At 46.5% G+C, this 25,710-nt stretch overlaps 1 protein-coding gene across 2 annotated transcripts in view; it reads left to right on the top strand.

The window, feature by feature from the left end:
- The first annotated feature begins 1,779 nt into the window (after window positions 1-1,779).
- Window positions 1,780-25,710, top strand: part of DAG1 (dystroglycan 1) — a 107,224-nt gene continuing 83,293 nt past the window's right edge. The window contains exons 1-2 of one of the 2 annotated variants that reach the window (XM_038771869.1): window positions 1,780-1,857; window positions 7,581-7,711. The gene's annotated coding sequence lies outside the window, so the exon portion shown is untranslated. Of the gene's footprint in view, window positions 1,858-1,920; window positions 2,004-7,580; window positions 7,712-25,710 lie in introns of those variants that run through there. The other variant, XM_038771868.1, reaches the window with a different exon arrangement.

Below are 25,710 nucleotides of genomic sequence, written 5' to 3'. Positions count from 1 at the left end.
TGCACAGAAAGATGGGTCAAAAATTGCAAACAGGCTGCGAGTGGATGGGAATTGGAAAAACAAAGCAAAACATTTCCAATGTTCTGAGGTGCACGGTTCCAGAGGGTTTTGATGGGGCATAGACTCTGGCTGAATGATTTAAATTAATGATGAATAAATAGAGTTAAAAGCAGTTTAATTAAATTTACAGTCAATTATAAGATGTAGCAAGGACACAGAAATAGTTGTTTAGAGAAATGCTAGTGAACAGATAGATCGGGGATAATGACTCATACAAATATTCAGTGGTCAAAATACACCTGCCAAGCAATAATGGGTACAACTCTTCAGACTAGGGAGGAGGGGGGAGGTAGGGGATAGAGCCTGCAAGAGGAAAGGAGGAAAAGGAAGGCTGAGAAAATGTACCAAAAACGAGATTGGAGTTGTGTAGTGTGCCATGGAAGCAAAACAGGTCAGTGCTATTTTGGGGCTGCATGTAGAGAGGCATCCCGTTCCCATAGAGGCAGGGAGAGGTCTGCTGCAAGGCTTTGGTAAAACCACAGCTTGGTTAGCGTTTTCAGTTTCGTGTATCCCGGCACAGTACCGGAAAGATAAAGATAGATGGATTTCCCTGCAGAAACTGTTGAGAGAAAAATGGCATTAGAGGCGGATGCCTGGACAGTCTCTAGACTGCCAAACGTTGTGTGCGTTGTGTGTGTGTGTGTGTGTGTGTGTGTGTTTTAACAAAGCTGTATAAGCATTTCCAAATATTACATATGCTCCGGCAGGTTTCCATGCATGCAGATTTCCCATGAAACAAATGCATCCCTGGCAGGCCGAGTGCAGGATCGGCCTATTGAAACGTTTGCAAAAACCCCTCCATCCCTATTGTTCTCATCCTTCCTCCTTCCTTTCCACCCACCCCCAAAATGTTTGTTTGATCAATTGGAACAAACATTTCCCGTTTTGGCGACCGAAGTATACAAATGTTTACGTCGTTCAGATGTGGCAGAACGAAGAGGGCGCTTGCCCTTTTTTTTTTTTTGTTAAAAGACATCTGTTTTATTTAGTCCATCACAGATGCAGCAGTAGGCCCTCGGTGGGCCTTGTTCGCTAAAGGGGAGGGGGCTGGAGACGGAGACGTTCGGCTCTAGGATCATCATCATCATCATCATCATCATCAATCGTATTTATTGAGCGCTTACTATGTGCAGAGCACTGGACTAAGCGCTTGGGAAGTACAAATTGGCAACATATAGAGACAGTCCCTACCCAACATTGGACTCACAGTCTGAAAGGGGGAGACAGAGAACAAAACCAAACATACTAACAAAATAAAATAAATAGGACTGATGAATGGGAGCTTTCAGGACAGGTCGGCAGGTTTGGAGTTGGGATTCAGTTCTTATCCCAAGGAGAGGGTTAAGTCGGGGAAGCGTGTGAGCAAGTGCAAGGTGTAGGAATGGGGGTGTGTGTGTGGGTGTGTGGGTGTGTGGGTGGGTGGGGTGTGGGGGTGTGTGTGGGGGTGGGGGGGTGTGTGTGTGGGGGTGTGTGTGTGTGGGGGTGTGTGTGTGTCCAATGTCCATGTGCGGAGAGGGGCGGGTCCTGGGCGGAGGCCAGGGGGCCTAGCTAGGGGCGTGGCCTCGGGAGGATAGGCGTGGTCGGGGCCAATGAGCGAGGCGTCGTAGGGCGGTGGGCGGGGCCTTAAAGCAGGCTCGGAACGGTTGCTGGCGGCGACGCAGGCAGAGACGCCAGGGTTCGCGGGGAGACGGGGTCGGCGCCGCCGCGGCTGCCGCTCCGGGGATTGGCTGCGGCGCTCGCGTGTCACGCGGGGTTGCTAGGCTCCCCCCGGCCCGGCCCGCCCTCTCTCCCGCCCCGGTACGTGCTCGCGCGGAGGCTGCGGCGCGGCGCTCGCGCTCCTCCGGCTCGGCTGCGCGCGGCGGCGGCGGCGGCGGCGGGGCATCGCGCCGAGTCCCCGGGGAGCGGCTCCTGCGGACACCTGCCGCTGCCCGCCGGTCCTCGGGGTGAGTCCCGTCAACGCCAGGGGCCCGGAGCGTTCATCAACGACTCCCCGGGCCGCGGGCCCTGACCGCTCCCGCTCCCTTCCCCCTTTTACCTTTCAGACAGCATCCCCCCGGCCCGAGCCTTTCCCATCCTTCTCCCGGTGCTTTCCCCCACCCCTTCGCCCCCCGGAACACCTGCTGCTCCGACCGCTCGCCTCCCCCTCCCTTGGCCGCGGTGGGGCTCTGTCCTTTTTGGCGAGGTTGGCGGGGGCCCTGGCCCAGTTTTCGGAGCCTCCGGGGGCAGCGGCGGGTGCCCGTGTCCTTGCGCTGGGCAGGGTTTCCCGGGCGCCGCCGCCTCCTCCTCCTCCTCCCGCCCCCCCTTCCTCCCCGCTTTCCCCGGATCCGGGCGGGGCCCGGGCCTCGGGAACGGGTGGGGGGCGACGTGGCTGAGTGGCTCTTTTGTTGCCGGCCCGGAGGTGGAGACGGCGCAGGCCGCGGGGCCCGCCTTGCCTCTCACCTCCCGCAGCCCCTCGCCCCCTCCGGCCGGCTTTGGCCCGCCCCCGGGGGGGAAGGGAGGCAGAGAATCTCCTTGGACGGGCAGGATTTCAGATGCCTCCTTCCTGCCCCCGACTCCCTTGGCCAGAAATTCCTGCTGCCTTTTAGGGGGCTCTGAGGTGCTGGTGTAACTTGGCAGCCGGGTGGATGGGTGAGCCGAAATCGAAAGACACAGTTGGCGACCGTGGGCTATTTGCAGCCGTCGCCGAGGTGGCGAAATGTAACCTAATGCGAGGTAACGTGCAGGAGCCCATCGGAGCTGTTCAGAAACATCAAGGGCGCTTTCGCTGCCTCCCCACACCCCTCTGCTAAATGGCAAGCCTCTTTGGAGGACCAGCGGCTATCCATTTCTCGTGAGCTATTTTGAACCGGGGTACTCCATAGTTATGCCTTGCCCCAGGGGAAGCACTCCACTCCCGCCTCCCCGAAACCTACCGCGCCTTTAACCTTAAAGTAACTCAGTATCAACTAAGATGGTCTTTAGAGACCCCCCCCCCCAAACAACCCAGCCCCCAAATGTGCCAGTCCGATCCACGGCTAGGAGGGGGTCTTAATTGAGGACGAACTCAACGGGGCACTTCCATCACTGCCATCTTCCTTTTCTGAAATTCGCCCCAAATGGAGAAATCAGCAGTACCTTTTCAATCGTTTAGAGGCGGGCAAGGTTTTAAACCAGTAGTTCGTTTGTCAGGATCTGGCCTGCTGCTATCTTGCAAGTACTCCCTGTTACTTCTCTGAAAAAGTGAGCAGCAGTTATTCTTGGCAAAGCGCTGGAAGTTTTTTTAAAAGATGAGAGGTTATTTATGGGACAGGGGTGTCGAGAGCCAATTGGATGCATTTCGGGTTGTTTGGAGGCCTGACAATATATGCCGTTATAATTTTATCATTGTTCAATAGTTAAGGACCCACATTGTACGGTGTGCTGTATAAAATACAAAAAGGCTCTGTAAAGTTTGGAATAGGGATTGAAAAATACTATTGTGTAAAAGCACGGGAAAGGTGGACTCATTCACCCTGCGTTCCTTCCTCTGCTCAAGCATTAATGAGTCTAAAGCAACTGGGGATAAATTTTCCGAAAGAAGTCAGCCTTGAAGATCTTGGTGGAAGAGAGGTGGTTTGTTGAATGATAAGTGGGAGAGGGTTCCAGGTGTAGAGAACGTATAGAACTCTGCACAGAAGTTGGGGTGGCAAAGTAGAGCAGTGTATTCACGACACCCGTGGAATGTGAATTTGAGAGATTGGGAAGTGTTTATGTATTGATATTTTCAAGGGGCGGGCCAACAGTACAGTCGGGGTAGGGGTGGTGGTGGTGGGGGAAGTGATGTAGAACATTTCAGTTTGAGAGAACTCTTGCACTCCTGCAGTTTAATGATCTTGGCTGAAGTCCAAAAACCATGTTGACCTCTGCCACTACAAATTTACCCTGATGCTGTAGCGGCCCTTTCATCTGTACAACAATGCTATTATTCCTCCCTCCTGAGTCCCCTTGCCCACAGCCCCCACCTACTATTCCAGACCATCAACTCCTTTCCGAAGCTCCCCATGCCTCCACCTCCTCCCTCCCTAATTCCCAAGACTGGGCAAACTATTTTGCTAGCAAGTTAGCGGCCATCAGACAGAAAAATTCCTCAAGGGCCCCCTTCACCTTTCCTTTGTTCTCCTGTTCCCATGTTTGCGTTATTCTTTTCCATGCCAATTGCCTCCCAAGAGGCGATCTCTCATGTAACCTTAAAGTCTTCCTGCGCCTGAGATCCCCTTCCTTTTCCCCTCCCTAAGAATATCCTTTTCCTTCCCCTCTCATCATCACTCTCTTCAACTTCTCACCCTCTTCAGTTGCCTTCCCCTCTGCCTTCAAACATGTCTTAGTCTCCTCCTTTCTGAAAAAGTCATCGGTCAACCCCACAGTTAGCCTGTCCCCTCTCCATTTCTTGCCTAAACCCCTCGAACAGGCTGTATATCCCTGCTGTTTCCATTCTCTCTCCCCGCCACCATTGACGCCCCTGCAATCTGACACCCTCTTCATTCTGTTGAAGCCTGGCTCACCAAGGTTTCCAAAGACCTTCTGGTAAAATCTAAGACTCTACTTTGTCCTAATCTTCCTTGACTGACCTTGGCTGCCTTTTGACACTGTTGATCATTCCCTCTTCTTTGGTTTTACAGAGAACAGTTCTGCTTCTATTCCTACCTCTTTCTCAGTTTCTTTTGCTGTCCCTCTTCCTCATCTCACTGTACTCCAAGGCTCAGCTCTCAGTCCTTTATTCTTCTTGCATTGACTCTCAGTGAGTGTAACTGTTTCAGCTACCATTACTCTACAGGCAGTTCCATGTGAGAAGCAGCTTGGCTTAGTGGATCGAGCCTGGGTCCAGGAGGCAGAAGGCCCCGTGTTCTAATCCTGGCTCCGACCTTGGGCAAGTCACTTCACTTCTCTGTGCCTCAGTTACCTCATCTGCAAAATAGACATTGAGACTGTAAGCCCCATATGGGACTTGGGCCATGTCCATCTCAGTTTGTAGCTATCCCAGCGCCTAGTACAGTGCCTGGTACTTAGTAAGTGCTTAGCAAATACCATTAAAAAAAAAACCTCCTAGATCTTCTTCTCCAGCTCTGTCCTTTCACTGTTTGAAATCCCATCTTCAAACTCCAGGAGGTCACAGTCAAAATCAGTAGTATTTATTAAACACCTGTTGTGTGCAGAGTGCTGTACTAAGCATTTGGAAGAGTATGAGACAGTTAATAGATGTGGTTCCTTTCTTCAAGGAGCCTACATTCCAGGGGGAACTAACACTGAAAAAATTTATAGGTAGGAAAGAGAAAAAAGGAATATGTGTGTGACTTATTGTAATTGTTAAGTAATAGAGGCTATCAGATATGTACATAAGCGATACAGGAGGTTGTGAGTTTACAAGTGTTCAGGAGGCAGTTGAACCCGTGAGTTGGCTGTTGGGTTATAACCTGGGGAGAGTAGAAGTTATTAATTGGGGAAGACTTAGGAGATGTGACTTCAGAAGGGCTTTGAAGATGGGAAGAGTTGTGGCCTTCTGAATTTGAAGGGGAAAGGAGATCCGGGCAGAGGGAAGGGTGTGGCCAAGGGGTAGGGTTGCAGGAGAGAGGAGAACAAGGTATAGTTAGAATATTAGCTTGCAAAGAGTATGAGCTGAGAGGGTAGGAGAAAATGACTGAGTGCAGGGGAGAGAGTTGACTGAGTGTCTTAAAGCCAGTGGTTTGGAGGAGAATCTGTAATCGGAGGTTTTTGAGGAGTGGGGAGATTTGGGCCAAATGATGTTTTAGAAAAGTGATCCAGGCAGCAAAGTGAGGTATGAACAGGAGTAAGGAGCGACCCGAGGGAGGGAGGCCTCGAGAAGAATGAGGCAGTAATCAAGCTGAGCTAGGGCAGATGCCTGGGCAGCGTGCCGGCCGGCCGTGTGGATTGAGAGGAAGGGCTGAGCCTTGGAGATGTTGGGAAGGAAGAACCAACAGGATTTGATGATAAACTGGGATTAGGGGTTGAAGAAGAGGGAGGAATCGGATAATGCCAGAGTTCTGGGTGCATCCATCCAGATGGCTTGCTGGTACTTTAAACTCAAAGCTGAACTCTCCCATCTCCCCTCTCAAACCTCCCCCTCTAACTGACTTTCCAGTCACAGTTCATAGTACCACCGTCGTCCCTGTGTCAAACTCACAACCTTGGTGTCGTCTACCAATCGCATTGAATGAGATCTCGAAATATTGCAGGTTCGTCTTCCGGGATGTCACAGGTCTGCCCTTTCCTCTCAGCTCTTCACCACCACCCTGGTTCAAGCCTCCATCACCAGTTGAATTGCTCCAACAGCCTCTTTTATTGGTCTCTTCAGCTCAGGCCTCTCCCCAAAGTCTCTTCTGCATACAACTGCATGTATTAACTGCGAATTGGAACTGTGACTCCCCTCCTCAGAAACCTCAGATGTCTACTCATATTTCTTTTCACATAAAACAAAAACTTCAGACCCTCCATCAGTTTCAAGTCTATCCACTGTCCCCCCAATATCTACCTGCTCTCTTCCTCCAGCGTACCCCCAGCATGCACTTTTCATTGCTCCAGAAAAGCCTTGTTTGCCACTGTCCTTTCTCAGATCTCCTTGCACGCAGTGTTTCCTCTCCTCCCCTCAGTTCGACCAAGCTGAGTCTCTTCCCTCCTTCAAAGTCCCCCTAAAAACTCACCTCTTCAGACTAATTTTCCACCTTCCCGAATTCTTTCTCTTCCTTTTTTTTTTATGGTATTTAAACGCTGTGTGTCAAACCCTGTTCTAAGCACTTGGGATAGATACAAGTTAATCAGGCCAGATTCGGTCCCTGTCCCACGTGGGGTTCAGGGTCTGAGGATTTTACACCATCAGCCACCTTAGCATTCATGTATATATCGGTTTATTTTGTGCTCATTTTTATTTTTTAATTGTATCTCTTGTCTTTTTAACCTGTTGTGTATTTGGCGATTTGTGTTCACTAATCTCCTTCATTGTATTATAAGCTCTTTGAGGGTGGGGACCACATTTTTTACTTCTATTTTAAGCTTCCCCAAGTGCTTAGAACAGTGTTCCGCCATAGGCATTTTGAAGTTTCTAAATCCACCACTTCCGAATTGTAAGCTTGTTGTTTGTTAATGGCCAGTGTTTATACAATTGCCAGTGCAGCATGAAGAATCATAAGGCTTGAATGGACCTTGAAAGCTCTTTTAAGCTTTCCTCTTCCTCCTAATCAGGAGGAGAGGTAACCCAGAGATGCTGTGAAGGTAAAGAAAGTCTTGACTGTGAATCATTAGAGCAGGGAAGAGCTGTATAAAAAGTGAAAGGTGAGTTATGAAATTGTTAGGTCCTGATGTTTAGACTCAAGAACCATTAGTTCATATTTTTGAACATTGGCTTTGACATTTTTTTTTCCTAAGGCCCTTCCCATTGCCATATCAAACATTTCTCTCCCTATATGCTCCGAAGCTAATGTTTCTCTTTACCTTCACTCTCTTCCTAATTCTTCTTACTTAAGTCTTAGATATTTTTCTTTTCTTGGCAGCATCTCCCGGCTCTTGGGTCTTCCACTTGAACTAGGGAGGACTCCCTAAGGGGCATCGGACTCTTTGCTGAAACACCAGATTGTACAGGCATCTCCATTTTCCACACTTAACTACGCTCTTGGATTTACAGGTAGGTGATAACTTCCACTGGTTTCAGTTTGGCAATTGATCCTGAAACCTTTTCAACGTCCCCCCCAACCCCCCAAGATTCCCATGAACACTCCTGCCCCTACGTTCCAATCCTTTGTTGGACAGATCTAGGTTTTGTTCTGATGTGCTTGAGATATAAAATCAACATCAACCTTAGGGGGAACAGAAACAACCCTTTCAAGGTCCGTGTCGCCCATAGGTTGGGGACGTGAATTGGCGCAAGAACATAAACCTTGAGTTTGTGAAGGCCAATTGGTTCTCTCCTCCCCTTTCCCTACCTATTGGGCTCTAACTAGATTTATAACTTAGTTCTTAAATACTCTAGATTCCTGTGTGTGAGATTTAAGTGACAAGATAATCCATTTTAAAAGTCATGGGCAACACTGAGAATTACTGAGCCTTTTTTTAGCCTTGCTAAATTCAGATTTAGGTTTGTTTGCCTGGCTGGTTTTGGCTGGGGCTTTCCTTTTGAATGGGACAGAGACAAAAGTGTTAAAAAGTTCTTGCCTCAAAATTGCCCTTCCCTGGCCCACCAGTGAAAGGAATCCTGGTATCTGGGGGAAAGCTTATGGCATACATAGTTTGAATTACTTTTGCATTTCTGGAACTTTTCACCCTGATTCCTGTCATGAATTTGTTAAAGCCTTTTGTATAAAAACAACAACAACAAAAAAGCCTTTAGATTTCTCAATAGTAACCTTTGCGAATGGTAAGTTTTGCTGGGATAGTTTGACTCACTTGTGCTTCTGAGTGGGCAGTAGAATAAGTGGCATTCTTTGAGTTTTTTGGAAAATGTATAGCATTCAGCCTGGTGCCTCAGCAGTACCCGGTTTTCTCTGTCCTCATTTTTTTTTTCTTCCCCTGATTTGGTGTGAGGGGAACCCTCCCTTTCCCAGCTTCCCTTTCGGTGACCCTTTTTTTGCAGGGTGTAAGTTGTACTGTTAGAGTATTCTTTTTAGTTCTCTCTCTTGCTGTATTGGTTTTAAAAGCTTTATTGGCATATACTTTGTGGCTTTGTGCCTTTTCTTTACAGAGGTCCGTAGATTAATAATCTTTATTTCAGTGTATAGACACACAGCTTAGTGTCAGCTTCAGCCATTCTAGGCATCTGAAACCACTGATTCATTCTTACTGATGCTAGTCATTGCACTATTCTATGCTAAATATAGGGTAGTGTGCCAATTGGGAAAAAGCCCATAGTAAGTTGAAGCATTTGGAAGGCTGCATACTATTCAGAGAAATAATCAGCCAGTGCCTAGCTTGCTGGGTTTTTGATATGCTTTTGTGATTGTACTTGGCCCCTTTTATTAGAATTTGCCCTTAGTTTCCTGTGGTTTTGGAATTTGTTATATACATGAAAACTGTAAGCAAGAGGTACACAGACATTTTTTGAGCCAATCTAGTAATTGGTGTATAAATGTTTGCGAAAAACAATCTCTGTAATAAGACTGGGCTCGGTTTCGAGCTGAAGAAAGCTGTTGCTACAGATTCCGTTTCTGCAAAAGGGGCTGGCTCCTGCATTTTGGTAGAATTGTGGGCAGGGTAGATTTCCTACCAAATGTAGGAATGGTGAGCCCTTAATCGTCTATGAAAATCATCCGATTTTTTGAAAATACAATGTAGCCAAGTAAGACAGCATTTTGTAGCTTCTGTTGTTCAGTTTTATTTTAATTACATTGCCATTCTGGGGTTTATGTCTTTTTCTCTAGCTATTTGTGAAATTGAAAAAAAAAATAGTCCAGGTTGAAATCAAGTAGGTTTTCTTGTTGGATTTATAAACTAATAAAATCTGAATCTAGAAAATTGGGGTTCTAATTTTGTTGAGGGGAAAAGAGTGTCAATTAACTACTGTGGGATACTTTTTACATACACATAATCTTTCTTGGGGTGGGTAATCTCCTTTGCTGTTGAGCTATCAAGTAATCATTTGGGTCATTTCAGGTTGTCAGCGAGCCCAAGGCATATACAATTGAGTCATTCTTAGGTAATTTTTTTTTCCCTCTGGGCATTGGGCAGCTTGGTTTTTTGCCCTGTTGAACTCTAGCTAACTGGGCAACAGAAGAAGGGTGACAGTCCACTAGACAGAGAGGAAAACCAGAAAAATTGTTCCTTTCGGACAAGATGCCTCTATGTAAGGCATGACTGAAGAACTGCCACTTACATTTTTAGACTTGGAACACCAGTGAGAAGATTGAATTGCCTGATTGGAGAAATTTGTGGGGAGGCCATTATAAAAAGAATCCCATTTTGAAGATCTAAATGTGGGATTCCTTAAAGGCCCAAATGTACAGTAATGGGGCTCTTTCTCCATTGTTTATGGTGGGGTTGTGCATCAGAGGCTGCTTTTACTGATTTGGGGAAAAAAAATCTTACTTCAGAATTGTGGCATTAAAGGTCATCACCAAATATCGAAACCACCATATCTACCTGTTCAGGAGATGGGATTTTTCCAGTTGTAAGTGCAACTTAAAGTGCCCGTAATTTTAGATGCAGGAAAATGACCACCTTCAGTTTCATCTTTGGTTCCCCGGGGCTGCTGTCTGGACCCCTCCAGTTGAATGGGTCTTTGTGACTAGGGGAGAAAGCCTGGGAACCGCCGTGCTGGCTTCCAAAGAGGAAAGGGCAGTTTCCCTTGGGGTCTGAGAAACTTGGTCCCCTTTCCAGGGTGTGTGGGTGGCTTGAATGGGAGAATCACTGCTACTGCTTTTTGAAGCCTGAGACTAGATAGTGTAGAAGGGAGGTTGTCAAACCAAGGGATACTTAGAAGCACTGTGGGGGTGGGGTGTGGGGTGTGTGGCCATTATGGCAGACAATGGAGGCCCTTAAGGGGAACTAAAAAAGAAGCAGCAGGTGATCTTAGGGTTTTACTCAGCTCCCTAGGATTTGAGGTTATATTAGTGGTGTTTCCTTTTGTCGCCTGCAAAGGCAGCAGCAGCAGTTAATGCTGACTGCTGCCAGCTCCACCAGAAAGAAGACTGGCTTTTGTGAGTATTTCACTGTGGGTTGGCAGGTGTATGGGGAGGGGATGGATGGTTGGGGAAGGGTCTGGATGGGAGGGGTGGACTTGTGAGGAGGAGGAGAAGGAGGTGCAGTGTGAGTAAAACAAAACGTAACCATCAGCTTCAGGATTCTCCAACTGGTTTCCTTTTTTCTGTTGGCCGTGGTCTGCCACACTTCAATTTACACTTTTGTTCTCAAGCAAACTTCCTAACCAGGGACACCAACTCCTGTATGACTTTCTATCAGATGCATTCATTCCCTCCTGTCTAGATTCTTTCATTTGTAGTGATCAATCAGTGCTATTTATTGAGCGCTTACTGTGTGCAGAGCACTGTACTAAGCACTTGGGAGAGAACACTATGACAGAGTTGGTAGAAACGTTCCCTGCCCACAGTAAGCTTGGAATACATGCCAGTTTTGTGCATATTGTCTCTTCTATTGGATTGTAAGCAGGGACCACATCTCTTGCTACTTTTGCTTATACCTCAAGCATCTAATACAGTGCTCTGTAGAGAGTTGTAGTAAATAATATGGATCCTGATATGGGGAGGGGGATACTTCAGTTGAAACCACAACACCGCAGGGATCTAACGTCTAAAGAAATTGGATATTATCACTAGATGAGTTGAATCAATTTCTGCATTTGTTTTGGGCTTTTTGTTCTCGCTTTCTTTAGGTATTTTGAATTTGATCAGTTTCAGAGCCAGTAAAAGATGCAAAATACCCCGACAAGATTCTTCAACATGTCAATAGCGAATACCACAGGGTCTTAACCGGGACCCCTTCGGCCTGTAAGAAAGTAAGCCACGTCTCAGGGATTTGCACAGTGAGGACAGCCTCCTGCCCCTTTTCAAAGATATCTGCCATCGGGACCCTTCTCAAAGCTGGTGGCGGGGCAGTAGTGCCCCTTTAGTTGGGGCCTCGGAGCTGAGCCGTCTAGGGGTCAGTGACAGAGAAACGCAGTTCCGCAAAGTGCTTAGCACGTCATGTTACGTTGCATGGTGGGCAGCGTGATGTGATGGATGGTATCGTGTGGAATGTGGGAGGTGGCTCTTTTGGCCATATCGGGTTGGCCAGATGTCTGAAACCGGCCCTGGCCCTTGGAGGTTAGTTCTGAATGATTGGGTTCTCTGTCCATTCCTTGTAATCCTTCAGTCTGCTGAGTCCTTGGAAGAGTTGAAGTATTTGCTAGGCTCCCTGAGTACATCTGCCTCAGCACTACAAAATGGCCTTATGAGGCCCCCAGGGTCTTATGCCCAGGAATTCTGATTTTTGGAATGAGGACCGTGCACTTTGGTAATGGCTCATACCTCTCTGAATACATACCCGCCTCAGTTGCCCAAGGTGCTTTTTACGAGCTGAGCCTTGTATTCAAGGACTCTGTCTATGCCCAGCCTAACTTAACATGCTTATCATACCTTGACATGCACCTTCATTCAAAACAGGACAGTTCTTAGCTTTTCGTACCCCTAGCATTCTCTTGCAAGTGAATTTACGTAAGGCCTTTAGATGATTCTTAAATGAGAAAGTCTCAGTCTAGTGACCAGAGAGAAGACAGGGACCAAACCATGAAGAAGCAAGGAAAATATATTGCATTGTTTGTGATATGTCTTTGTGTCATGGAAAAATCCTACTATAATGATTTTAAACAAGTGAATTTCATGGGCTGACGTTTGTGTAGCTGCCACTCTTCAGGAACCGCTGTCTTCTTTATGTTCTAGAATGAAAATAGGTTGTTCCATCCTTTACAGTTAATATAATGACCCCCTCTTCATTTTCCCTCCTTCCCTAGAATGCTAAGTATTTCTGTGTAAATAATGGTTTCAGCTTAAGAAATTTTGGCATCTAGTGATATAAGGTAATCGGTCTTTTAAAGAAAAAAAAGAAACTCTGTTAGAACATTCTGCCAAGTCCTTTCATTTTGAAACAAGACCTGAGATAAAGTTTCCCTTGGTGACTTGAATACCAGTTGTGTGGTTATGCTATGCTGAAGGAGAAAGTATTCTGAATGGACTCAAGGTAGATTTTAGCAGTTTCTTTGTCGAGCCACTTAAAATAAGGCGACCCAACACCTTGGTCATTTTAGGTGGGAGGGGGCTGCGATGGGAAGGGGGGAAAGAGGCAAGGGTTTCAGGGGTAGTGAGCAGAAGGGCTGGCAGTGGAGCAGAAGGACCGAGGGGTGGAAGGGGGGTGAGAGACATCAGTCGGTATTTATGGAGCACTTACTGTGTGCTGGGCAGTGTACTCAGTGCTTGGGGGAGTACAATACAGTAGAGTTCCAGACATGATCCCTGCCCACAAGGCGCTTACAATCTAAAGAGGGAGACAGACATTAAAATCAGTTGCAGATAGGGGAAATGGGAGAATGTAAGCATATGTACCTAAGTGCTGTGGAGCTGAGGGTGGAGAGAATATCAACTGCTTAAGGTGTACAGACCCAAGTGTGTACACGATGCAGGAGGGAGGTTGGATTGGGGGAAATAAGGATTTGGTCGACGAAGACCTCTCGGAGATGTGATTGTAGTGGGGTTTTGAAGGTGGGGAGAGTGGTGTTCTGTTGGATTATGAAGTGGGAGGGAATTCCAGGCCAGAGGGAGAACACGGACAAGGTGATGAGCCATGTGAACTTGAGGTACAGTGAGCGTGTTGGCATTAGAGGAGTAAAGTGTGCGGGTTGGGTTTTAGTAGGATATCAGTGAGGTGAGTTAGGAGGGGGAGAGCTGATCGAGTGCTTTAAAGCTGATGACGAGGAATTTCGGTTTTGATGCAGAGATGGATGGGCAGCCATTGGAGGTTTTTGAGGAGTGGGGAAACAGGAACTGGCAGGAAGGTCAGAGAGAACACTGATGCAGCAATAATAATAATCTTTGAACCCGTGAAAATCCTCATCCATGGCTTGATGGGCTACACAGCAGTGCTAGATTATGTGCTTGTTTATAACTGGGGCTGATTGGTCCCAGTTGTAGGGCAGCATGTTGCTCTGCCTCCAGGAATAGTGGAAATAAACAGTGAGAAGTTTGCCTGTCAGTGCCCAGCCCGCACCCTCCGCTCCTCTGCCGCTAACCTCCTCACTGTGCCTCGTTCTCGCCTGTCCCGCCATCGACCCCCGGCCCACGTCCTCCCCCTGGCCTGGAATGCCCTCCCTCCCCACATCCGCCAAGCTAGCTCTCTTCCTCCCTTCAAAGCCCTACTGAGAGCTCACCTCCTCCAGGAGGCCTTCCCAGACTGAGCCCCCTCTTTCCTCTCCCCCTCCCCATCCCCCCCACCCTACCTCCTTCCCCTCCCCATAGCACCTGTATATATGTTTGTACAGATTTATTACTATTTATTTTACTTGTACATATTTGCTATTCTATTTATTTTGGTAATTGTTTTGTTTTATTGTCTGTCTCCCCCCTCTAGACTGTGAGCCCGTTGTTGGGTAGGGACTGTTTCTATATGTTGCCAACTTGTACTTCCCAAGCGCTTAGTACAGTGCTCTGCACACAGTAAGCGCTCAATAAATACGATTGATGAATGGTATTTAAGTGCTTACTATGAGCCGGGCACTATACTAAGCGCTGGGATAGACACAAGCTGATCAGGTCAGACAGTCCCTGTCCCACATGGGGCTCACAGCCTTACTCCCCATTTTACAGCTGAGGGAGCTGAGGCAGAGAGAATTCATTCATTCAGTCGTATTTATTGAGCACTTGCTGTGTACAGAGCACTGTACTAAGCGCTTGGGAGAGTACAGTACAACAATCAGACACATTCCCTGCCCACAACGAGCTTATAGTCTAGAGGGGTGAAGTGACTTGCCCAAGGTCATACAGCAGACAAATGGCAGAGTGGGGAGTAGAACCCAGGTCCTTCTGACCCCCAGGGCCGTGATTTATCCACTAGATCACACCAGTTCTCGGTAGTCGAGGCGGGATATGTTTGGATGTGGGGAAGGGGGGAATTCCAGCAGTGTTGTGAAGATAGAACCGAAGGATTTGGTGAGTGACTGAATATTGAATGAATATGTGGGTTGGATGAGAGATAATGTGGTGCCGAAGGCAGTAAGGGGAGGAAGAGAAGGCAAAAATGGGGAGGGGTAGAACAACAAAAATAGCCAGGGATGGGTGAGGAGGGAGAGAAAGGATAGGGGCGGAGGAGGCGGGAGGGAGTGGATAGGACATCCAGTGCAGGCACCGGGGGAAGAGAAGGGATGGGAGTTTGGCAGGTGACAACAAGCATTGGTGGTGGGAAGGAGAGGGCTCAGGGCTCTTTGTTTATTTTTAAAAAAAAATGGAATTTCTTAAGTGCCTGCTATGTGCCAAGTACTATTCTAAGCGCTGGGGTAGATACAAGATAATCAGATGCCACATGGGGCTCAAGGTCTGGGTCGGTGAGAGAACAACCCGGGCTTTGGAGTCAGAGGTCATGGGTTCAAATCCCGGCTCCGCCAGTTGTCAGCTTGTGTGGCTTTGGGCAAGTCACTTAACTTCTCTGTGCCTCAGTGCCCTCATCTGTAAAATGGGGATGAAGACTGTGAGCCCCACATGGGACAACCTGATCACCTTGTATCCCCCCAGTGCTTAGAACAGTGCTTCGCACATAGTAAGCACTTAACAAATACCATCATTATTATTATTCCTCATTTTGCAGATAAAGGAACCGCAGCATAAAGAACTGAAGTGACTTGTCCAAAGTCACACAGCAGACAAGTGGCAGAGCTGGGATTAGAACATAAGCTTGTTGGAGGCAGGGGAAGTGTCTGATTATTGTTATAGTGTACTCTCCCAAATGCTTAGTACAGTGCTCTGCACACAGTAAGCCCTCAATAAATACAACTGAATGAATAAATGAAGGTCCTCTGACTCCGAGACCCATGCTCTTTCCACGAGGCCTTGCTATTTCTCCTTTATAATAATAATAATAATGATGGTATTTGTTAAGCGCTTACTATGTGCAAAGCACTGTTAAGTGCTTACCTGTTGTCCCAAAATTTGTAAGGTGACTGCGGCCTCCCTTCTCTTTGTTCTTTCTTAGCCTCCTTCTCCCCTTCATAATGGAGGGAGTTGTGTGTCCATGTGGCATGTGCACACACATCTCAGCCTGACCAGTTGGGATGTCTGGTCACCCTAAGTTAAAACTAAGTTATGCAGAAGGGCAGAGACTATATATTAAGTGTGTGCACACATACACGTGTGCAAATTTAACCGTCAATACCCAGCATTTAGAATGTCTGGTGGTGAGCTCCTTTATTTTTAGATTTTTCTGGTGTTTCCCTTGCTCTAGTTCTAGCTTGCTCATGCTCCTAGCGTGCCACTGAACTTTTTATGTATCATTTTTCTTGTCTCTAAAGTAGAGGAACTCCTGACCTGACACGTGTCCACATGTTTTGTTTTGTTGTCCGTCTCTCCCTTCTAGACTGTGAGCCCGTTGTTGGGTAGGGACCGTCTTTATATGCTGCCAACTTGTACTTCCCAAGCGCGTAGTCCAGTGCTCTGCACACAGAAAGCGCTCAATAAATACGATTGAATGAATGAATGAATGGCCTGTCCTACAGGGTTGTTGGGTTGCAACTTTTGAGTGAAAATATAAAGTGCTTCATGAAGTACTGTATAAATACATATTTTCTTCAGTTGCTTATCATTTTGGTGACATAAAGGCTAATACCGACATTTCTGAGTAAAAGGCATTTTTAAAAAAGGCATTTCAACTTTATGGTGCCTGTTACCTTCCTAATGTCAGGCAATAAATTATGTATCCTCATGAGATGTGTAATTGAGCTTTCTCTAACTGAGCTATAGGCAGAATCATTTAGAGCAGGTAGTTAAATTAGCTTTTTTCCAATTAGTAGGATCAACTTATTTAGTATTGGGCATATTATTGCAAATTGAATATCATTCCTGGAATCGCCAGTCCTGGTCTATTGGACTTTTGAACTTTAAGAGGCTACTTGGGAAACTGCTATGCTGGGAAACATGAGTTTCTGGTTCAAGTGTGCAAATTGGTTGCTTTCAAGGAGGTTTTATTTACTGTTTTGGGAGCCTAGTCAAGCTTACAAGCAAAAAATATTGTAGCTTCTGTAATTGTCCCATATTTCTCAGAATGTGTTTGTGATGTCATGAAAGCAGTAACATCTTTTTTGATACCATTCATTCATTGTCGTATTTATTGAGCACTTACTGTGTTCAGAGCACTGTACTAAGCGCTTGGGAAGTACAAGTTGGCAATATATAAAGGACGATCCCTACCCAACAACGGGCTCACAGTCTAGAAGGCAGAGACAGATAACAAAACAAAAATGTAGACAGGTGTCAAAGTCGTCAGAACAAGTAGAATTAAAGCTATATGCACATCATTAACAAAATAAATAGAATAGTAAATATGTACAAGTAAAATAAATAGAGGAATAAATCTGTACAAATATATATACAAGTGCCGTGGGGAGGGGAAGGAGGTAGGGTAGGGGGGCTGGGGAGGAGAAGAGGAAAAAGGGGGCTCAGTCTGGGAAGGCCTCCTGGAGGAGGTGAGCTCTCAGTAGGACTTTGAAGGGAGGAAGAGAGCTAGCTTGGCAGAGGTGTGGAGGGAGGGCATTCCAGGCCAGGGGAAGGACGTGGGCCGGGAGTCGACGGCGGGACAGACGAGAACGAGGCACAGTGAGGAGGTTAGCGGCAGAGGAGCGGAGGGTGCGGGCTGGGCTGTAGAAGGAGAGAAGTGAGGTGAGGTAGGAGGGGGCGAGGTGATGGAGAGCCTTGAAGCCAAGAGTGAGGAGTTTTTGCTTGATGCATAGGTTGACAGGCAGCCACTGGAGATTTTTGAGGAGGGGAGTAACATGCCCAGAGCGGTTCTGCAAAGAGATGATCCAGGCAGCAGAGTGAAGTGTAGACTGAAGTGGGGAGAAACAGGAGGATGGGAGATCAGAGAGGAGGCTGATGCCATAATCCAGTCGGGATAGGATGAGAGATTGAACCAGCAAGGTAGCGGTTTTAATGGAGAGGAAAGGGCGGATCTTGGTGATGTTGTGGAGGTGAGACCGGCAGGTTTTGGTGATGGATTGGATATGTGGGGTGAACGAGAGAGCGGAGTCGAGGATGACACCAAGGTTGTGGGCTTGTGAGACAGGAAGGATGGTAGTGCTGTCTACAGTGACAGGAAATTCAGGGAGAAGGCAGGGTTTGGGAGGGAAGAGAAGGAGTTCAGTCTTGGACGTATTGAGTTCTAGATGGCTGGCAGACATCCAGATGGAGATGTCCTGAAGGCAGGAGGAGACACGAGCCTTCCACAAATTGTGTTCTGAAAAAGTCACACTAGCACATTTACTTTCTTGATTCATTCATTCAGTCGTATTTATTGAGTGCTTATTGTGTGCAGAGCACTGTACTAAGTTCTTGATCACCTGAAATCTTCAGAATTTTTGTTAGTAAAGGCTTTGAGGGTTTTGGGGTTTTTTTTTTTGTCCTTTGGAATGATGAGAGAGTTTGTCTTCAGTTGCTATTTGATCAGTACTTGGCTTGATGCAGGAGATGGACCACCTCTAGACTGTAAGCTCTTTGTGGGCAGGGAACATGTCTGCTAATTCTGTTGTACTCTCCCAAGTGCTTAGTACAGTGCTCTGCACACAGCGCTCAACAAATACCATTGATTGAGAGCAGCAAAGCATCATATCAGGAGGTCAACTGTAAATTAATTTTAATAGGAGTCAACTTTCCACAAATCACTAAATCACTAACCACAAACCACCTTTTTCTCTATTTGGATGAGGAATTAACATACTCATGGTCATAATCTAACCAAGAATCTTTTGGTGGCTATGCCAGGCTAGGGAAGGGGGAGAGAGAGAGGGAGGGAGGGAAAGAAAGAAAGAAGAAAAGAAAAAAAAAAGAGAAAGAAAATGTGGTGGTTCTCCAAGGCATAGGTGTCAACCCCATAGAGGCCTGGAGGCTGTTGCTTCTGTGGGTCTCCAGGTGTGGGACCAGAGACATTGTTTCCACCCTGTGGGCGCTCAGCCCAGAGAGTTTCTAGGTAGGGCTGAAAAGAGCTACGTTTCCAAGAGGGTTTGAACAGACTCCCAAATTGTGTCTTCTAACCTGTTTGCTTTGGGAAGTCATCCCGCCACTCCCAAACCCCATCCTGTGGGTCTTATCCCCTTTTTCCCACCACGCTTCAAATGAAAAGATGGTGCGTCTGATCCAACCTCCAGGGTTGGTCAGAGAGACAGCCTTAGGCAGCCCAGGTGGGAGACCCAGAGCTGAAGGTTGAGCTGTGGGTTATTCCAAAGCTGTTTTGGTCGAAGGTAGCCAAACCGGATTTATGTCCTTGCCCTGTGTGGCTTCCTTTGTGCTCGCCCCACCAGCTCCCCAGCAAAGGTTGCCAGTCTATTGGCTATGGTGATCTAGGGGATTAAAGAACACAGAGATGCTTTGAAATTCCTATCTTGAGTTTTCTGCATAAATGCTACCTCTTTAGAGCAGTGAGCCGGATGGGTAAAATGAAAAAAGGTTTTCTGAGAAATTATGCCTATGTGTTTTGTTTTTTTTTCAATTTAAGTTTCATTTGGGGCTTGAGACTTTTAAAGTTTCACTTTCCGAGCTATCTGTGGCTATTCCCAAATAACGTCTTCTCAGAATGTAACGTGTTCCTAGAAAGTTGCAAGAATTTCAAGGTGCAGTTTTTCTCTGTTGTTTCTCATTATGAACTGCGATAGCTGTTTCTGCTGGAAGCTTCCATTTGGGCCCTTGTCTGAGCGAGCTGCTAATGGCTGACAGTTCGCTCTGAGCATTGTGAAGTGTTTCTCAGATTGTGGTCTGGAGAGAGAGCTACTGTAGCTGTGCAATAGGCCTTAGAAACAGAAGATCTTCCTGCAGGGAAGGGGCAAGTATGGGAGTAGTAAAGAATGGGAATTAGAGGAGCTCTGCGAGTCCAGTTGGTCATACGAGTCCTCAGTCCTCTGTCACACCTTCTCAAATGCAGCTGTGTTGGCAGCAGGAATGACAGAGAGGGGAATAGAAAGGAAGCTTATGGACCTATCAGTTCAGAATTGAGCAAAGCCAAGGTGGGAAGAAAGCGTTTCCACCACCAATGGGGGTGGAACATAAAGACGGAGGAGTGCGCCGGGAAGGACAGAATGGCAGGCTAAGAGGACACACTACTCTACTGTTGAAAAGACTTGGTTCCCCACAGCATCTTTGCAAGGTTCTGCTAGCTAGCTAGAATGATTTTTGAGCCTTAGGATATTGCAGATATAAAGGAACAGTAGCCTATGGGACAAGAAAAGAAGCTCAGGCATAAAATCAAGAAGAGTCCCAGATATCTAGTGGATGCAAAAAGCGTTGGTTGGCGAGAACAATTTGGAAAGCTAAGATCTGTTTGAGACAGCGGCATAACTGGCACTGTTGCCTGCTCCAGATTGGTATGGCACAGTTGAATATTCTTTTGACCTCTTGGCAGGAAGTTTTTCATAATGGGAACTGGGAAATGTGTTCTCTAAGAGATGCTACTGAAAGTGAGGTTGTATTTACACAGAATGTTTGATAAGTGAGTATTGGTGTGGAGTAAGTTGCAGTGAGCCAAATGTGGTTTGGTTCCAACAGTTCCAAGAAAGATCTAGTGCCAAGCAATTCCCATGTGCTTGGATCCAGTTTGATTCAAGAGGATTTTGGTCTGTCTTCTTGCTGCTCCTCTCCCAGGGTTCGGGTCTCCGTTCCAGAAATTCCAGATTGAACTGGAGACCCTCAAATCTGAGGAACAGCAATCTGAACATCCTGGAACGGGATTTGGAACCAACCTGCCTTCTTGAAGTCCTCAGGAGAGGAGGGTCTTCTAGTCTAGAGGATCTTCTGGTCTAGATTCCTGGGATCTATTGTTGATCCTAGTTGGCCTCTTGGTCCTGACCTGCATTATTTACCTGCATCCATTTGGTTAGTGTTTGGGTGATCACCTAAGGGGGGAAAAAGAAAGGTGATGTGCTGGGCCACCAGTTCAACATTTGTGCTCCGAATGATCTGTTCTTATTGGGGTCCCACTTTACGACTACATCAGCGATCTGGCCAGAGTAGTGTACATGTAAATAGCTACCTGATGAGAAAGTTGACATTGAGAACATTCTAAATTTGGCTATGACTCCTTTCCCACTTAATCGGGGCAGCAAGGAAATAATGCTGCTGAAGTGGTTAGAAATATGGTCCTGAAGCGGTATTGAGTAATCTGGTTATAGGTGGTGAGTTGGGTGACTGTATTGGTTGAGTTGGGAAATCATGTTATAGGTCATATTCAAAACCGACTCTTTCCCTGTCTGTTCTGTACATATCTGTACCTGACATTACAGGCATACTTCAGATTACTACCATCCTTTAATAATGTGCAGTCAGGGGATATGTTTGACATTATTTATTGATACACCTCAGCACATGTACGCCATGCCCTGATGCTTCGTCCAGTCAGTGCAAGTCAGTTCCCTCCCCTGTTCCCAGTGGCTTTCTTGTCCCCTCTCACCTCCTCCCACTGCGTGCTGCTTTCTCCCTTCCCCCTCTCAGTGATTTGGCATTTTTTTGTTCGAACTTTAATTCTGGCAACAATTGTTGCTGCAACTCTTCTCCCCCCCCCCCCCCCCCCCCCCCCCCCCCCCCGCCCCATCCTAACATGTAGTCCCACCTTCCTGCTCTGGCCAGAATCTCAGGTTGTTGGGAATATCTACCCAGTTAAAATAACAGTGGAGAAACCGGGGTTGGATGCTGGATTACCCTTCTGAGCTGGTGTGTTAATTCTGTTGGAACAAATTTACAGGTGAGTAATCTTTGTCCTTAACCCATGTTACCATATTTTGGGGGTACTTTTCCACTGTTGAAGGAAGTTGTTTTGTAAGGGTGCATGTAGGTATCTGACTCTTTTGGTGAGTTTCTGAAAAGTAGTTATTTTGGAAAACACTCAACGTCAGTCTAACTGCACAAGTATTTTTGAAATGTTTCCACCAAGCAGCTGTTAAAATCCCACGGAAGTCGCTGGCCAGTAGGAAAACCTGGAGCTGGATGTTGATGGATCCAGCCAGAGATAGTTTTGGGGGGCTTCTCTGTTTCCTTCTTTCTGGGGTGCTTTCTCCCAAGCTGCACACTCCAGGGTTTTCATCTGAAGACAGAGGCTTGAAAGTAGTAATAGTCTCTGTGGCTTGAGTACCAAGGTGATTAGCTAGAGTCTAGACAGCCCTTATTGGAAATGGTAAAGGAATGGTGATATCAAGTCCATAGGAAGCATGTACCAAAGGGGAAACCAGAGAAATGTTTTTTTAATATTTATAAATGAAACCTGGGTGGGAAGCAGGAAGATGGAGGACAAGCCTAGCAATGCACGGAAAACTAAGGGTGAATGTAAATGTGAGGGTTCGAGGCAGTACCAGCTGGTCTCTCTCAAGAAAAGGTTGTGAGGAAAAAGAAATCTTGGAACACCTACTATCAGACTGCCAAATGACCAAGCCCATTTGAACAATATGAGCCAAAGGGTTGGGAGGTGAAAGGTGGGGGTTTTGACTTGTAAAGTAACACTTTAGGGCACATTCATAGCCAAGACTTATGAACTGCTGTTAAAACTTGCTCGACACCAATGTTTAATGGGAATGTAGGAATGCGGAGTTTAGGGGAAGATCAGAAGATGGGAATGGGACCATGAAAGGGACAATGGGGAAATAGCAGAGAAAGCATTGGGATTGTGGTAAAAAAACTGGGCATTTTAGGATATTTTAATTTAACTAGGTTTTTATTGGATGCTCTGGTAATGACAAAATAAATAACTGTATTAGAGGAAATCATCCTACTTACCTGCCCCAAAACATATTTCTCTTGAGTATCTCCTGTCAAATTAATGGTTCAGTGGAAGTTTAAAACCCTGTTCTCCAACTCCCAAATCACTCTCTATCGTCAAAATGCCTAAGCACTGAAAAACATGCTATTCCAGAATCTTCATTTTATAGCAGAGAGGAACATGAGATGATGTACGTGTAAGATAAGTGACTCGCTAGTCACTCACAAGTTAGAGACAGGGCTGGGATTAGAGCCCTTGAGTTTTCTCTCTCCTATTTAGCTATCCAGGCACAGTTCTCTCAAACAAAATAAATTTGATTGTGGACCTTGTCAAACTAGTCCTCAAAGAGGCCCAAGTTATAGTATGTTTTAGCTTTTAAAAAAATAAAATTTTGGTGGAGGGGTTGCACTCCAAGTATGGATAGGGAGAAGAAATGACTTAAAGGAGGTGGGAGATATTATTAAGGACTGCATCTGGATCCTTTGGACATATTCACCCCACCCTCAGTCCCCCAGCACTTACGTACATATCTGTAAATTATTTATATTAATGTCTGTTTCCCACTCTAGACCTTCAATTTGTGAGCGGTACAAATCTGTTGTATTGCACTCTCTCAAGCGCTTAGTACACAGTAAGTGCTCACTGAATACCACTGGTTGAGCGATTAGTCCCCTGTGTCAGTGCAAGCTGCGGACACTGCCTGTTTACTTATCCCACCCTGATGTTTTCATGGTTTCTGTCAAAAGTGAGTCTAGGTGTTGTTAGCACAACTCTTCCACGATGGCGAAGTGGACTAGAACTCCAGTGAAAAGCTTCAGGGACTGCTCTGCCAGGAAGGAGATCTGAGACCTGCCCACTTGGGACAGGCCTCGTCTTCTTTCCTGTGTTCCCTCCACCCCAGAGTAACTCCGCCCTCCCTCCCCCGATTTCTAGTTTCCTGTTGGCTTCTCCCTCTGTTAGCTCAACTTCCAGTGAATTATATCCTCAAAATGCCGGAAGGAACATCGAGTTCACCTGGTCTGGGTAGGCGGAATGTCAAAATGTGGCGAGATGGCTGTCTGTTCTTTTTTGAAAAGATCAGCGGGTATGGAGATTCCACAGCCTTCCTTGGTAGACAATGCCAGTGCCTTAGCACCCTGACAGGCAAGGTTTTCCTTGGGTCCAACTGAACTTCTTTTTACTTTAATTAAGCCCATTTCTTCTAGTTTATTCTTCATTAAGCCCATTTCTTCCAGTTTATTCTTCGTTAAGCCCATTTCTTCTGAGGATATGAAGAGCTGGTTGGCACCCTACTCATAAAAACTTTTCATATAATTGAAGGCAGTTATTACAGCCCCCTCTACCTTTCTGTCCTCTAGGAAAACCAACTCTTACTTCTTTTAACTTTCACCCATAGGACATACTTTCCATTCCTTTAATCATTTCGTCCTCTCCTCAGAACAGTGCCAGCGCTTAGAACAGTGCCCAGCGCTTAGAACAGTGCTTTGCACATAGTAAGCGCTTAATAAATGCCATCATTACTATTATTAACCTTTTCCTACATCCTTTATTCACTGTACCTTTTAAAAAATGTGATGTTCAAAACTGGCCCCTACAAGGGTCTGACCAATGCAGAATATAGCAGGATGCTGACTTCCCAGTTCCTGCAGTATCACATTCCTTTTCATTCAGCACAGTATCAGGTTGGCCTTTTAAATAATGGCCCAACATCACAGGCTTATATTCAGCTTAAAGTTCCCTCCCAGCTCCTAGATCTTTTGCCACTGTATTTGTGGAAAGTGTTTTTTTCCCTCTAGGGCGAAGTCTGAGCTGTATAGGAAATAAGGGAGAGGATGATGGCCTGAATCTACGATTTACCACACAGCCCTGCACCACTCAAAATTGCATTGGTAAGGTTTGGAATCAGTAGGGCTGCAGATCTGTGAGGTCCCAGGTGCTACAGATTGGGGCTCATTTTCTTACCTGCACAGAAATGAGGGAGCCAACAGGAGACTCCCACTGATGGTACATTTCAAGCTCTGGTTGAAGAAGTACCCACCTAACTTCCAGGGAGAAGGCTGGGTATTTCCCCCTGGCCGCACTGTCCTTGACTTTCAAGTGACCTCTGAAAATTCACATTCCTGGAGTTGCACAGCTGCTGATAATCCCTAGGTCGCATTGGCAAGAATCGAGACAGTATTTTATCTCTGGTGTTGGATTATGAAAGCTTGACACAGTCGCCTTCAGGCTCTCGATATGCAAGTGGTCCTGCTCCCAAGACCCCTCCTTGCTTACTGAGAAGCAGCGTGGCTCAGCGGAAAGAGCACGGGCTTTGGAGTCAGAGGTCATGGGTTCGAATCCCGGCTCTGCCACACGCTCTCTTCCTCCCTTCAAAGCCCTACTGAGAGCTCACCTCCTCCAGGAGGCCTTCCCAGACTGAGCCTCCTCCTTCCTCTCCCCCTCCTCCCCCTCCTGATCCCCCCCGCCTTACCTCCTTCCCCTCCCCACAGCACCTGTATATATGTATATATGTTTGTATGTATTTGTTACTCTATTCTATTTGTACATATTTATTCTATTTATTTTATTTTGTTAATATGTCTTGTTTTGTTGTCTGTCTCCTCCTTCTAGACTGTGAGCCCACTGTTGGCTAGGGACCATCTCTATATGTTGCCAACTTGTACTTCCCAAGCGCTTAGTACAGTGGTCTGCACACAGTAAGCACTCAATAAATACAATTGAATGAATGAATGGCCTTGGGCAAGTCCCTTAACTTCTCTGAGCCTCAGCTACCTCATCTGTAAAATGGGGATTAGGACTGTGAGCCCCACGTGGGACAACTTGATCACATTGTATCCCCCCAGCGCTTAGAACAGTGCTTTGCACACATAGTAAGCGCTTAACAAATGCTACTATTATTATTGTTACTGGAAGATGCATGCCATGGGACGACGAGGGCCAGATAAGTCAATCAATCAACCATTCATATTTATTGAGCACTTACTGTTTGCAGAGCCCTTTACTAAGCACTTGGGAGAGTACAGTATAACAGAGTTGGTAGAGATGGTGCCTGCCCACAAGGGGTTTACAGTGTAGACTTCCACAGTTCTAACCAATAAACAGCATCAAATACATGCAGTTTCTGCTGCTCATACTAGAGACAAGATTTAGGGAAGCAGCATTGCCTAGTGGGTAGAGCACAGGGCTCGGAATCAGAAGGGCTTGGGTTTGAAT

The sequence above is a fragment of the Tachyglossus aculeatus genome, chromosome X1 (assembly GCF_015852505.1).
Source record: "Tachyglossus aculeatus isolate mTacAcu1 chromosome X1, mTacAcu1.pri, whole genome shotgun sequence".
NCBI classification, from domain to species: domain Eukaryota; kingdom Metazoa; phylum Chordata; class Mammalia; order Monotremata; family Tachyglossidae; genus Tachyglossus; species Tachyglossus aculeatus.
Note: the sequence above shows the minus strand (reverse complement) of the source record. Positions and strands in the feature narration are given on the sequence as shown.